Raw genomic sequence first — 16216 nt, 5'->3', positions numbered from 1 at the left:
GCTAAGCCGTGGATTTCAAAGAATACGGTTGGTGTTACACATCGTTGTGTATGTCTGTGTGCCATCTGCATCAATTTAGTCTGAGTATTAAAACAAAATTATGCAAAATAACAGTACACAGAAGACAGTCATGGCTGAGGATTAACTGGTGCTCAGAAAAGTCAATGTAAAATGAAAGTACGTATTTACATTTGGGGACCAAATTTTCATGTGAATGAAGGGGGGAAAGCTTGATTAGGACTTAATTTTAAAAACATAAGTGGAAATAATGCAAACATTTATTTTAGCTGTTATTTTTAAAAATTAGGTTTTAATTATAACTTATGCAGTAACTTTAGAATGAATAAAGCATTGACTGTTACACATATGATTCTTAAACAGCTTTGTATAGTATAGCACACCCCCAAATTCTTTCCTTTATGTTTGACTTTGGCAAGCAAAAGATCATATTTCTAAGAACATTTGAGGGGATTATCATTTTTCCTGTGAATATCTATTATGCCTCTTGAAAATGCTAATGATGACAATGATAACAAGAGGATGAAGATAATAGTCAGTATTTACATATAACCTATTATATGCTAATATTGTTCTAAAGATTCTATACATAATGTTCCATTCTGTTGCAAGGATTAAATAAATTATAAATCAAACACCATGGTATTCAAATCATTCGTTTTAAAAGCACCTAGTAGATACAAATCTACACTTCCAAAGTACTATAATAAGGGTTTAACTGATTTCCCACTTTTCTATCACACTATTCTTTAGAACAGCAAAATGCACTCTTAAAAACGTAAATCAATTCACATCTCTAATCAAAAGCCTCTGATGGGTGGCCTCCCATTTGACTTAGGAAAAAAAAATCCAATATTCTTTTTTTCTTCTTCTTCTTCTTCTTTTTTTTTTTTTGCTGAGGAAGATTCACCCTAAGCTAACATCTACTGCCAATCTTCCTCTTTTTTTGTTTGTAAGCTGCCACCACAGCATGGCCACTGACAGATGAGTGGTGTAGTTCCACACCCGGGAACCAAATCCTGGCTGCTGAAGCAGCATGCACTGAACTTAACCACTGGGCCACCAGGGCTGGTGCCCCAATATTCTTAACATAGCCAACAAGAGCTTACATGGCCTTCTCCCACCATATAGGCCTCTTTGGTGTTGCTAAATGTGTTCTCTCTTCCTGGGAACTTGACTCCGGCTCTTCCCTCTGCCTGGGATGCTCTTTCTCAGGGACCTGCATGGTAAACAGACACTTTCTCCTTTTCAGCTCTCTCTGCAGATGCTACCAACTCAGAAAAGCTTTCCCCAACCTAAAATAGAAGATATCCTTCCCCTAGCCTCCCACCCAACTTCATCTTTCTTCCCATTATTTGACACTATTAAAAATAGTACAATATTTTTTATTTGTTTGGTTGTTGGTTTAATGTCTGCCCTGCTTTTGCCCCCATCACTACCACTAGAATGTGAGAGCCATGCTTGTCGGGACTCACGTTCACTGAGTGGTGGATCCACCATTTAGAGCTAAGCACCGGCTAAGCGCTCAAGAAATACTGATGGATTGAATTGGGTCATTCTTGTCAATTTTCTCTTCACGTTTCAGCTGGGCTGAAACTGCCTGATCGACACTAACTCCAAATCTAGACTCAACGCTGAACACACACACACACACACACACACAACGTATCCTCACAAGGAGACTTCTAAAAACTTGTTAGTTTGAAAAGCTTCTAGGAAGCACAATCTAGCTTTGTCATGCTGTTGTGCTGGGATTTATATTTTGTAAAAGAAGAATATTTTTTCTATACAAAATTTAAGAGGGCAGAGGTCAGAGGCATCTATCAGTATGACAGGTATAATATATAGAATACATAAATCTGTAATAGGCATAACATCAACATAAAGTGAGTATTATCAGTATATTTGTAACATATATAAGAATGATGAATACAAATGACATATCATATTTTATATAATATATATAAGCTTTCTCATGACCTGTGTCATTCTAAACAAAACTGCTAATAATGTTTTCATTGTTATTGACTCTCAAATACTATTTTACTATGTTTATTTTCTTGAGTTATGTTCATTTGCATAAGTCCACGGCTTAATTTATTTTTGCTCTCCTTGTTATGCCTAATCTTAATTAAACAGAACTCTGAATGTTTTGAAGCAGCGATGGAAGGTTAGTAAAAATAGCAAATCCATCCCCTAACTCCTTCCTTTCTACTGACACACAAGGTTTTATAATGTGACTTTTCTTTTCATCATATGTGGCGTCTGAAGAATGCAGCCAGGACATCGGAGCAGAGCAGCACGTCTTCTGCTTTGGGGACCAGATAGTGTTAGAGATGGATAACACGAGGCCACTCCAGCTCAGTACAAGAACTCAGTTTACCGAATTACTATTCACTCCTTAAGTCTTGATATCCTGCCCTAATGGAGGCCTCCCCGTCATTTTCTTCTGGCTGTTTTGGAGTGAAAATGTCACTGAGATTTGCTGTTCATGGCAATATCAGTGCCTTCTAATTTCGGGCTGTGACAGAAGGAGGACATTGAATACCCACATTTTTATTTTCTTTAATTAAAAGTTAGTGTGTCGTAATACAGAGTATTATGTATATTTATGTGAGTGATAGCTATGAAAAACCAGCTGAAGAGCAATGTTCTTGGTAGTTCATAAAAACAAACAGAAAAAGCGAAAATACCCCTTTCTAACAAAAAAGATGTAAAAATATTTATCTGTGCTTTCTGAGATTGGAGGAGCTCACATGAGAGAGGTAGGGGGCACATCCCCCCTTAGACATTGGCTACCTCTGAGAGGGGCAATGAGACCAAGAGGAGGAAATGGTTAGTAACTTTCTCATTATATGTTTTTTTTTTTAATATCTGTTTTGAGTTTTACAACGTATCACTTTTACAATTATAATCTATGCAATTATATATATTTAAATATTGACATATACTTACGTAATTTACTTATGTATACTTATGTAATTTATTTACATATATTATATATTATCATATACCTATAAAATATATAATTATATATCTATAAAATAGATAATGATATATTATTATATACCCATATAATCTCCATGTGTATTTGTGTGTGCACACATATATATGCATGTTTAAATTCATCAGTTGTTTTTCATTTAACACCATTTCCCTGTGTTTTACTTCTGAGGCTATCTTTACTTAGTATATTTTTGTAACAGCTGACTTTGGGTGAGAAATATTATAAACAAAAAGTATATCTTAACGTCAGAAGAAGTAAATCTGTTGCATTAGAATAGCACTTTATTAAAGTATTGGTTAATAATTTAGCCAGAACGGATATTTTAAATTATCCTAATGAATCATGAAAAGGGCAAAATATTTCCTCTGGCCCAGTGAATATGATTTATGTCCATTTCAGAAGAAAACATACGGCTGATGAAAATAGTTTATTAAAATTATGAAATACATTAACATTCAAGGTTTGAAAGAACAACGGTAATATCTAAGTATCAGACGTAACTGTAGTACTAACGGCTCATCTAATTCAATAAAGAAAGAAAACATTCTAATCATCCCCATTTCATTTGGTTTAATAAGTAAATCTTCTGACTGACAAAAGTTGAAATCCAGCATAAACATTAATTATTTTCAGCACAGCAAAAGAAACAGAATATATTATTGTTACTGTAAAAACATTGAGTTCATAAGTATTTGCACCGAAAGGAAAAACTGTTTCAGGGGAAAAAAGGATACTGAATTAGAAGGGAAATATTTTTGTTGACTTTTCTCAAAAATAGGACTGTACCACAACTTGCCAAATCCAAAAATTGTTGACTAGCAGAGTTGAGTTAAAAATATTTTGGCTTCACGTAAAAATTTACTTTGAGGTCTAAGAGTTCTGCTCACATTTTATGCCCTATCCTAGCATACAAAATTAAAAGGGGAAAAAAATCACCAAATATGTCATGATATATTACAGTACAGTATTAAAATATGTCTTTCAAATAATTGACTTACTGTTATTTCTGAGTCATCCCTTTACAATGCCATTTTAATGATCAATAACCTGAAAGGAAAAGAAATAAATGAAGATACGGTCATCATTAAAAATTTCCATGCACTTTGCTAAGAAAGTAGAACTTAAATGTTCTCACCAAATAAATAAGTAAATAAATAAATATGTCAAGTGATGAATGTGTTAACTAGATGGAGGGGATCCTATCACAATATATATGTATATCAGAAGACCACGATGTACACTTTAAATATCTTACAATTTTAAATGTCAATTATATCTCAATAAAGCTGAAATTTAAAAAAAATTCTAAGAACTACCATAGATTAAAAGTATTCAGTTTACATTTATTAAAAAAACCCTTAAAAACAAAATAGCCTTATTAAACTGGGATGTCTAAGGAATTTATATATTTCACTTTAAAGTCTGTCAATTGGAACTATCTTCCCTATAATAAAAATAGTCATCCTCTTGGATTCCCTAAAAACCACGGCACAATACTAAGATCAATAATATTAATAAAGTACTTTGCTAGGAATAATCAATCCAATTCACTATAGATCTGCTTTCTAAGTTTGGAAATGCACAACTTGTAAAAAATCAAAAGTCACAAGAGTCAAATTAATAAAAATATTAAAACGGGTCAGCCAAATTTAAGATTGCATAAATTGACTTTGAAGTCAAATTGTGTTCTTGCTACTGTTATTGTTATAGTTGTTATTTTCACAATACCATAAATACTTTAGAGACAAAAGATTGTCATATGGGTGAACATACAAAATACCACCAATTAATTTGTTGAATATGTATAACTTTTAAAAAAAAACATTCTTTCAGTCATAGGGGTTATTAGTGAAACGCTACTTTTTAAATACTGTTTTATTTTAAAAAGTTAATATTAAATCATAAAATAAGTCATATCTAAAATGTTAATATTTAAGACACTATTCCAAGTTTTTTAGAAATGTTTTAAAACAAGTCATTTTATCTGTTTTATTTACAACTAATTTCCTTACCAATCTTCTTTGTTCTCATAGGCTTTCAGAAATTATTTATCCATAATAGTAACTGAAAGAATTTCAAATGACATGAAGATTTTGGAAAACATATGCTTACTGATGAGGTTTTACAAGTTTTAGTCCAACTCTGTGAGAATCTACAAATATTAACAAAATGATTGATGGGCTAGTCCAGTTTTTCAAACAGCAGAATATTCATGTAGGCTGTAGAACGAATGTTTTCCTCCACTGACCCAGTTCATTTATAGTTGGCAAAATATTTGGAAACTAAACCATTAAGGAAGACTAGTTTCCTTTCCAGACCATGAATATGCAGAAAGAGGACAGCAGAATCTCAACTTATAACCCAGTGTTTCAAGATTTTCATTTTAAGCCAATATAGTCTATTTTTTTGTTTGAAAAAATTCTACACAATATATAAACAGTTCAATTATATATATTTTTGTTTAAGTAACTACAAATAGTTCTTGATCTGTTTAATACTGAAGGAACTATAGAAATAGAGAACTTTACAAAGTCTGAAACAAACTATTAAAATCAAATACTAATACATCTGTATTTGTTAAGTAAAATAATGCAAGCTTTTGCTCAGTTTTATGGTTTTTTGTACTCCTGTACAAAATGTAAGGGTAAATAAACAAAAATCTATGATTATTTTAGTGCCTGTAATTTACTTTAAAATGTTCCAGTAGGTACAGTATGAAGTATATTAGTTTACCTTTAATTTACAAACTAAAAAAATTAGTTAAAATTTGAAGAATTCCAATTGGGGATCTGCTCCCTAGGTTGGTTAAGATTTGAAGTTTGCACAAATCAATAGTTTGCACTCCAGGGGTAACTGTGACTAACGCTTCAAACTTCCAAATATTGGTCTGTGCGACCGGATGTGGGAGCTTGGTAATTTACGAAAGATTGTGACAGTTTTTCATTGATGAGACAAGTGGTGATCAAGATGTGTGACTGGCTAGAAATGCAGGGCAATCATCTCCTCATTGTATGAACAAAATATAAAAATCCCAGTAAAAGGCCAAGAGGCTAACATCTTTGACACCTTAGATCTAGAATTCTACTTAATTTGTTCCTCACCCCTCAGCTTAGGGGGCTTCTTTGCCTGCCAGTACTGAAGGGGCTCCTGCTACCAGAACACTGTTGCCTTTGCTCAGCAGCAAACCTCTCCTACAGGGTGCTGGATGGCACGCTGAAAAGACCAGAGAACTGAGACTAACCCCAGATTATTGGAACGGCTGTTGGATGGATTTTCTGATTGTTGATAAAAAGTTTGTAGGTTTACAGAAATTGGTGTGTAACTTATTTTGGGTTTTGTTTTTGTTTTGTTTATTTTTTAAATAAACTATCTGGTAGCAAAGCTGTAAGAGAAGAGACATAGTTCCTACCTATCTCTTATCGTCAAAGATTAAAATATTGACACAAATCCCTGATGTCTGTTAAGAGAACAAGTTAGCTTACATCAGTTCCCAATATCAGCCTACTGAAGGGGAGATTACTGAGGGCCAAGTAACTCAGTTTGGCTAGAGAAGGTAGATCGTGCTACAGTAAGAGCCAACCCCTATCCTGGTGGCTTCAAATTACGAAAGCGTATTTCTCACTCTTACTAAATGTCCATTACAGGTTGGCAGTGGAGCTCTGCCAATCATAGTAACTTAGCTTAAGTAGGATAACAGGACAGCCTCTATCTCACTTACTGGGAAAGATTCAAGAAAGATGAAGGAACACTGGTGGTTAAATATTCTGGCCCCAGATACAAAATTCACTGGCCTCAATTCCTTTTCTGGCTCCACTTAAATCGCAAGGGGACCAGGAAATGCAACACAATTCTATCATGAACCAGCACAGGGGAGAATGAGAAACATTTAGCAAGCTTTTTAAATTACCACAGCAATTCAGTATCTACAACTGAAACTGAGGTTTTCTGTTCAAACAATATATCCTAACGTTGTGGTGTATCCTAAAATTATGCTTCTTGCAAGAAAAATAAAGGAGTGGTTAAATTTGGGTTTGCTGCTGAGTTATCTAACTAAAGACTGAAATCGATTCTATTCTAATCTAAGTAAGCAAGAATATGAGTGGACAGGTTTAACTGTGTAAATGACGTAAACAATTATTAAAGATGTTTTGCAATGGGAGAGTCTAAAAAAGGATAAAAAGATACTCTACTTTAAACTTACACACTAGAACAGGAGTGGCCAAATCTTCATTCACATACTAATGACAAAGAGTATTCATTACAATGCAGATTCCAAGGCAGACGGGCCCTGGGACTAACATGATTTAACAGGCTTAGTACTTGAGTCTGGGAGATTACCTTTTTAAAATACACTCATTTAATTCTCATGCAGGCATTTCTGGGTCCTGAAACCAGATTTTGAGAAGTGATGGCATAAGTATGAAATTGAATTGGGAGAAGAGCAAGTAGGATTTCAATCAATTCATGGCAAATTTTACTTAGTTGCTGAAATTATATCATTAAAAAAGGTATCAAGAGAACATCTGAGTCAGTAGTCTCAACAAAATGCAATAGCTATGCCTTGACATTGCTTCTCTGCTCTGCGTGAAAACTTTGAAAAACTGGTATGCAATTAGTCCCCTTTTAAATTATGAAGAGCAGGGGCATACCATTCCTTGACAAATGACTCCCAAATTGATATCTTTAACCCAGACTCCTTTCCTGAGAGCCAGACTCAAATACCCAACTTTCTACATGATACCTCCATTTGGGTAGACCTAATAGGCATCTCAATCTTTATATCTCCAAAACCAAATTCTTGACGTTCACCCCCAAAACTGCTCCTCCTGAAGCCATTTCCATCTCAATCAATGACAGCCATTCTTTCCATTACTCAGGTCAAGGACCTGGAAGCCATCCTTGATGCATCCTTTCTCAGTCATTCAGCAAAGCTTGTCAATGCTTCCTTTGAAGATTCTTTCCAGAATCTGAGCACTTCCTATCACCTCCTTCACTACCATCCTGGGCTAATCGAAGCCACCACCATCTCTCACTCGGACTGTGGGAACAACCTCCTAATGTTCTCCTCAGAGATGTGCTGGTAAATGTTGATAAACAACTTTACTTATAAATAATAAATATTTATAATGTTATAAAAGAAAGTAAAGGAAGGAAAGAATGAGAGAAAGAAAGGAAGCAAAGAAAGAAAGGAAGCAGGAGGAAAGGAAGGAAAAAAGGAAAGGAAGAAAGGAACAGGGAAAAGGAGGACAAGAAGAGGAGGAAGAAGAAGAAGAGAAAGAAGAAAGAAGGAATGATAAAAGGAAAGAAGGACAGAAGGAAGAAGAGAGAGAGAGAGAGCAAGAGAGAGAAAGAGGGGCAAACAAACAAGGAAAAGGACTCCCTAATTTACAGCTTTTGCAGACTTCCATGGTGTAAACCACATGGAATGGTGTCAACCACCATGCCTAACTTCAAGTGACATGTCATGACCACATGTCCAGGCAGAGATGTGCACCATGGCTTCCCAGGAGCCAGCAGTAGTGAGTTCCAACACACCACAGATTCTCCCTTCCTTCACCCTTCTCAGCTGGTATCCTTTTCACCACAGGCAGACCCGAATCTGATGACATCACTCCTCAGTCCAAAGCCTTCCAGAGACTCACATTTCACTCAGAGCAAAATCTCAGATCTTAACACACACTCCAAAGCCTGCAGGATAATGCCCAGGGCTGTCCTCTGCTCTGTGGTATCACCACCTACTACTCTCGCCTTGCTCACTGCCCTCCGGCCACCCTGGGCTCCTCACTCGTCCTTGAACACTCCAAGCTTGCCTCCACCTCAGGGCCTTTGTGCTTTCAGTTCTCTCAGCTTGAAACACATTTTCCCTGGATATGCCCCTCCCTTACTTCCTTCTGGTCTTTGAATAAAAAGCATGAAATCAGGGACCCTGCCCGAACATCAGACATAAAATGGCATAACAGCATTCCCTCTCTAATCCCTCAGCTTGCTTTATTCTTCTTTATAGCACTTTTTAACACCTGACATTTATACTTATAGATAGATATTATTATTATCAATATTTATTACTGTCTCTCTCCTTAAGGGCACACACATTGGTTCAGTTCCCACGTTCCTATCCCCAGTTCCTATGACACTGTCACATAATGAACCAATAAAACCTTATTGACTAAAGAGACATACAATATACAAGCAAATAAATGAAGAAGGTAATTTCAGGTAATGAAAAGTGCCATAAAACACATAAAGGAGGATGGTGAGGGGTCCGTGGGAGTGCGGTGGCCGGTGGGTGGTGGATATTTCAAGAGGTGATATTCAAGCTAAGGTCAGAAAGACAACATAATTTAGTACAGGATAAAAGAAAAGGAGCAGCTTTGTGGATGATTTTAGGAGGATTTTAAAAAAGAAATGTTAAAACAAATCAATTGCTTCTTGTGTTCTCAAAAAGTGCACAGAGTCCTAAAATGACAGAGTAAAAAGAGGATATTTCATTTAAAGGAAAAGGAGGCAGAAAGGATCACCCCCTCCAATGCCCCACCTGAAGAGGGATAGGAAGGAATAGAAAAAGTCAAGGGGGAATTCTTACATTTGTGCAGACCATTATACTTTCAAAGTTTACGTTGTCTAATTTATTTACTATATTTATCTCTCACATTGACCTTCAAAAATAGTCAGAGTTTATTATTCCAATCATTAACTAAAAGAGCCTAAGACTCACAGAAGTGAACGCCTTTTCTAAGGTCAACAGTCTAGCAAGTAAGTGAACGAAGCTTACCCAGCAGCCAGGTGTCCTCACACAGGTCATTATATTGTGTGAGTTGTGCTACGCTGCCTTGATGAAAACTGGCAAAACTGGAGTTTGCCAGTTTGCTCAGTATGGACTCACCTCATACAGTTGACTTGCATTGAAATTCCATAGACTTGAATTAAAGGTTGACTTTGAATGCATGGCAGGAAGGCCAACAGTAACATTAACTTTCAAAGATTCCTTCATGCCCCTCAAACTAAGGACAGACTTCTGGCATCCACAGCCATCAACGTGACTCCAATGAGAATTTCCAGCTTTACTGCACACATACCTTACAAAATGTTTTAAGACATTTTCACCCATGCCAGACCATTTGCCCAAGTCATTCAACATGAATAAAAGCAAAGAGAGGAAAAAGTATGCTTTGTTCTACCAGTAATATTTAACTTCTTCTTCCTCTCATCTCTGTCACAATTTAGCCATCTTTAACAAGTCTTTTGCAAACCCCTCAAATCAGCTGTGATTTTCACTTTTCAAGCATCCTTCAAAGTCTGATGACACCAGTCACATCCTGACTTGTACTATAGTTACTGGAGGAATGCTTAAATATCCCATTCCCCAAATAGAATACAAATAATTGGATAAAAAGACTGTCCCTTCCGTAACTTCAATTTTATGTTCCTTATGCAGGGAATCTGCCATAAGTGGGGAATCAGTAAATATTTGTGGAATTGGATAAAACTGATTCAAAGAGAAAAAAATGTAACCTTCAGATGAATAATTTCAACACTCTATTGAAGGCAGAAGGGAAGATACGAGAGATATCCAGCATAGAATGAAATCAGTAAATGAAATTGTTTGAGAGAATGAAGAAAAGCAGAAGGAGAAGGAGTCAATTGTATCTTCAGAAGCTGGCACAATGCATGGTGCACGGAAGCTACTGAATAAATACCTGTTGAATGAATAAATGAATGAATGAACAAAAAGAGGAGGGTAAACGAAGACGAAAAACTGTTGAAAGATTACCTTAAACCTTCCATTGTTTCAAGCTAAATGGGCGGACACCAATAGAAATTAGGTTATTAGTATAAAATATGCTATTCAAAGGGTAAGAGGAAATATCTGTCTGCATTATCTCCCCTCATGCTCTTGCATTATAAGGCACTTTCCTAAATAATTTAACATGAACCACAGAAAAATTCTGTGAAGAGGCAGGAGAAACAAGATTCTCCCCCATTTGATAGATAAAGAATAAGATCAAAAGGCTAAGTCTAGGTCAAGTTCAAAATCAGGGGCCAAGTCAAACTGGAACTCCTTGTTAGGAGTCCTCTAACTCCTGGATACTCTGGGCTCCACAGAACAGCAGCATTGCCACTCCCGGGGCCTTGTTAGAAATGCAAAATCTCAGATCCCACGCTAGACACCTGAGTCAGACTCTGAATATGAACAACGTCCCTCGATGACTTGAAGTAATGTTTTTTTTTTTCTTTTTAAAGATTGGCACCTGGGCTAACAACTGCTGCCAATCTTTTTTTTTTTTTCAGCTTTATCTCCCCAACCCCACCCCTGTACACAGGTGTATATCCTAGTTACAGGTCCTTCTAGTTGTGAGATGCGGGACGCCACCTCAATGTGGCCTGACGAGCGGTGCCATGTCTGCGCCCAGGATCCAAACCCTGGGCCGCCGCAGCGGAGCGCGCAGACTTAACCACTCAGCCGTGGAGCTGGCCCCTTGAAGTAATCTTAAAGTTAACTGCTTACCTGGTATAAAACTGGATATAAATCTGTCTGCCTTAATGTATATATAGATATATAAATATAGATATATAGCATGATATATATAGCAATAGAAGAGTCATATAGAAATGCTACCCTTGGAAAGAAAGAAAATATTATTATTGTAAACAATACTCAATATTAGTAAATGATAATATGTAAGATACATGATAACAAATATGAATTAGAAAGGAACATAGTTTAAGTCCATGAATACTGGCCCTTAGAGGAAAAAAACATATTTAAAGGAAGCCTCTTTTTAATTAAAGCAAAACTGAGCGGCTTGTTGGGCATCTTAGGGATTCTATCCTATTTTCGAGAAAAAAGAATACTAAAAGGAGCACAGAATGATATGGAAAGCACAGTAGTTGGCATCCATCTGTAAAAACAATGTGTTGAGAGATGCTTATTTCAACACATGTTAACATTAGGGGTCTTTACACACCCCCCCACACACACACTAGCTAAAGAGAATGGATTTGATACTCAACAGGCATATGAAGGTTGTGATACGTTAATTAAGGGAAATTGCTTTGGTGATCTTATGTTAGTAATAATAGACAATACTTTTTTGGAAAGCAAGGTAATAATGGAGTCTAAACATAGTTTATTATCAACACATATACCCCTCACGCCTCAGATAAAAGAAGGGACAGGAGTGGGAAATTCATTTCCCCTTTCAGAAGGGTGAGAGGTTGTTTTCATTTTACATTTTTAAGATTCAGACAAATCATTTCTTAAAAAGTGGCTGAAAGTTCAGAGCTGAGTTCCTTACTCAATTACTACAGCTTTCGATTGTCAGGATTTCTGCACATATTTTAAAATTTTCCCATTGCTGTCTATTTTTTTGTTATTATTTTTACCTTAGTAAAAATATAACGAGAACAGAAGAGAAAAGAAGGTTAGCGGATCAGGAGGGGGGAAAGGCAGGAAGCAAAGATGTTCCAGAGAGAAAGGAAATACTTACAAAAGGGGGGATAGTTGAGCTATGTTGAGAAAGATGAACTAAATTTTCTAGATAGAAATTTTTAAAAAACAATTTTGTGTTATCAAAAAGAAAAATAGCTTCTATAAAAGGACTTTTCTTACTAAAATTGAAAGACGACAGTGCTTATAAGTTTATAAACAGTGTTTATAAATTATCTATCAAAAATTAATGGCATTTTCATGAAATACCTAAAATCAAACAATTCATTTGAAAATTTTTCATGTGTAAATAAATGTTTTCCATTAATATATTTTCAAAATTATGAAGCACTGTTTGAAAGACAGCAGAGTTTCAGGTTATGTGGCATAGGGAAGAGATTTTTCCTAAAATTATACTAAAATTTGTGTATTACATCCAATATGGTTGATATAGTGACAAAGTAAAGCCTTGGATGACTTTTAATTGGCTTTAGGGTCCCAGAAGCATCATATTAGTATTTTCAAATGATTTTTTCTAACTACAAGAAACATCTTATTCAATAAGTATTCAAACACATATTTCATACATACACACACCCGCACACAAGATTGTCTAAATTGAAGGCCTGAATTTACATTGGGTTTAGAATTGATTGTGTTTATCTTAAGGTAATGGCGAAGTGTCCTTTGAGAATCTCGACTCCATGTGAACTGCTTCCTTGTGCTTACAAATAAGATGTACAGCTAGTTTCTGTAATTTGCCTGTTTTCACTCGCTCTTTACTTAGGTCTATAGTAAGAATCATATCCTTGCCACCTTGGCTGTGCTGCTCATAATTGTAATTGTGAATATGGAGCTCTCTGTGATGCACCAATGTTTATTATGTGATGAGAGTAGAATTCAGAAAGTATACAAGATTCTGAGATTAAACTGGGAGGAGAATTCTTGGCATTTGTATTAGGGATCTAGATTAGATTTAAAACAAAAAGAACTATATTCAGATGGTTTTCTTTCATGATAGCAACACATTAAAACTGCTTTATTCTCACACTTGACTGTGGGCTCTAGAAGGGCCTAGACCATGTATTAATCGTGTTTGAATTCCCAATGAATAGCACAATACTTGGCCCCAAAATAGACACTCAGATTAATTAACTAATTTAAGGGCCTTATAAACTGAAGTGCACAGTGTTTTGGGTACATGTGACTGGGGAGGTAAATGAGAACCGTAACATAAATAATCGCACATGTTGTCACAAAGTAGATCCCAGAGATCCTTCCAAACGTGTCACCATAGAACTAATTTCTTCAAGCAATAAGGCCAAAAAATAATCCATTCCTGATTCTAAATCATTTCTTATTTAACCAAATATCTATACTTATAATGGACCTGTATTAAGAGATTTTACCTATAACCTACTCACAGTAATTCAATAGGCAAAAGCCCAGCTGGGAATTAAGTGGCTTGTCTGTCAAGAATGTGTATTTCAGTTTTTCCATTCATAGACTTGCCATTTTTGTTTTCTTCCTAATAATTTCACCCAAGAGGTCAAGTGGGTTAATACGTCTCATAAATGCCTGTAATTAAATGATATGTACAAAAGTATAAATTACTTCAAGATACCTTGTCTCAATTTTATAAAAATTCAATGATAATGAAGTGAGTCTGAGAGACACGTTTAAGGGATGTCTGGCAATTTTCAGAACTGTTGTCAGGAATTCACTTAGAAATGATTAGCAATCATATATCAAAGTATATAAATATTTTGATAGGAAATGGATAAAGGAATAAACATGGATGTTTATCCAGGTATATTAGAGAAGTCAGAAAGATAAAGTATATGACTTCCTGATATAAAAGCTAAATCTTTAAAAAAAATTAGCGTCATATTTTCCATGGTTGTCCCTCTCTTTTACGTCTAATCTTCATAATTGATTTAAACAGTATTGTATTTTAGACAGGGTGATGGGTAGAAAACTTCTGAACTTACTGACTTCTTAGTAGTCATAATTTACCTACAAAGACGGATTTAGAGAGGAAATTAGGCAATGGTGTACTGGTAGATGTTTAACAACTGGTTCTCAAAAAAAGAAGAAGAAAAGGCCCTGATGTGTAGTATTTCCTGATTTCTATGGTGCAAATATTTCTGCCATGGCTGATTTCAAGCAAACAAAATGATGTCTCTTAAAAATGGGGTTCAGGAAGGGATAGTTTCAGTAGGCTCATCCAAGCTGGTTTTAGCCGGCTTCAGCACATCATTGAAATTCGGTCATATTAAGTTAATAAGTATTTCATGGAAAAAAATGATTTAATACATACATACATATAAGTTAATAAGTACTTTATGAAAAAATTGACACAGTAACTTTGGAAAATGGTGTCAAGTATATGCCCCTCTTAGAGATGCACTATATACGTTAGTTTTTGAATGCCCTGAAAAGTACTGTGTATAAGAAATCTATTTAACATTGTTAATATAGCATTCCTCTCGTATTTATTTGACTCCTGGATTTTTTTGTCCCAGAATACCTAGTAACATCTTCCAGAGTAACAGTGTTTCAGAGATTCCCATTTCGGAAATGTGGCTCTGGGGTTACACAATTCTAGTCTCACCAGACACGTAGTAGGCATTCAGTAATGACAGATTACCAACAAAAAGTACTCATTTGTTTATATAGGTCATAAGAAAGAGGTAAAAAAAAAAGAAGATACATGAATAAGTAGAGGAGATTCTGTCCCGTCTTTCATGAGTTTGGATTATTTTTAGATAATTGTTTCATTGATGTAATCACAGGTTTATTCATTTAGTAGAGAGAGATTTATTGAGCAGCTACTATATTCAAAACACTATCAGACACTAAGGCCTTGAAAAGTTTCAGTCCTTTCATTTCACTTATAAGGGTAAATGCTCCATTAGGCAAGGCCAATTTTAACATTTCTTTTTTGATTTTGCCGTGAGGAGGGCAAAATATACTAATTATTCTAAAGTTTAATTCTAAGAAATATCTACATCTAACACATCTTGTTATATGAGTGGAGTTTTTGTTGCAAACCACGTGTAGTATGGACATATTACCCAACTATTTAATGTCTCTGATATGGAGAACCTTTCTTAAGGAAAGAAGCTGTCATTTTTTCCCCTAAGTACTCAATATTAAATGTCCTCTCTGCATATTAATGTGTTAACTTTATAGCATTTTAATAACTATCAATCTGATTCTATGAGAGCATCTCCAAGTGTTTACATACATCCACATTTGGCAAGTTAGTGTAATTTATGTTCACACATAAATATTCAGAAAACTGGACATGTTTTGGAAAACACAAGAGTAAGACTAATGGCTACATGTTAACTGGAAAAAAAAATCAAGAAACTAGCTAACTATTTTGCAACAGATTTCATGCCATAACCTCTTTTTCCTTTAACCACAACGCACAAATTAGCCTGCAATATGTAAACTTTAGTGCATTTACTTTTGTTTTGTTTTCCTTTGGAGAATTGGCAGGTAGATTTTCCACAGAAGAAATAACTGACACTTGACCTTTGGCAGCAAGTATGGTCTGTTGTTACATCAAAGAAACTCTGATGTTGAATTATCTTAGCAGTCTTTAAATTGTTTAAAGAAACTAGAACATGACTGCTTTAAGACAACGTTTATTTCTGATAATAGTGTATGAATTAGTATTATACTAAAATAGTGACACTTCAATAATTCATTTACCCCATATGCTTTTCTCACCATGAAAGCAGAGAAAAGAATGT

General features: G+C 35.2%; 1 protein-coding gene across 10 annotated transcripts in view; it reads right to left on the bottom strand.

Annotated features, from left to right (window-relative positions):
* Positions 1–16216, bottom strand: part of LOC139079894 (uncharacterized) — a 613636-nt gene that overhangs the window by 388613 nt on the left and 208807 nt on the right. For all 10 annotated transcript variants that reach the window (XR_011533890.1, XR_011533904.1, XR_011533897.1 and 7 more), the window contains one exon: positions 4024–4072. The gene's annotated coding sequence lies outside the window, so the exon portion shown is untranslated. The remainder of the gene's footprint in view (positions 1–4023; positions 4073–16216) is intronic.

This window comes from Equus przewalskii, chromosome 27 (assembly GCF_037783145.1).
Source record: "Equus przewalskii isolate Varuska chromosome 27, EquPr2, whole genome shotgun sequence".
In the NCBI taxonomy this organism is placed as follows: domain Eukaryota; kingdom Metazoa; phylum Chordata; class Mammalia; order Perissodactyla; family Equidae; genus Equus; species Equus przewalskii.
Note: the sequence above shows the minus strand (reverse complement) of the source record. Positions and strands in the feature narration are given on the sequence as shown.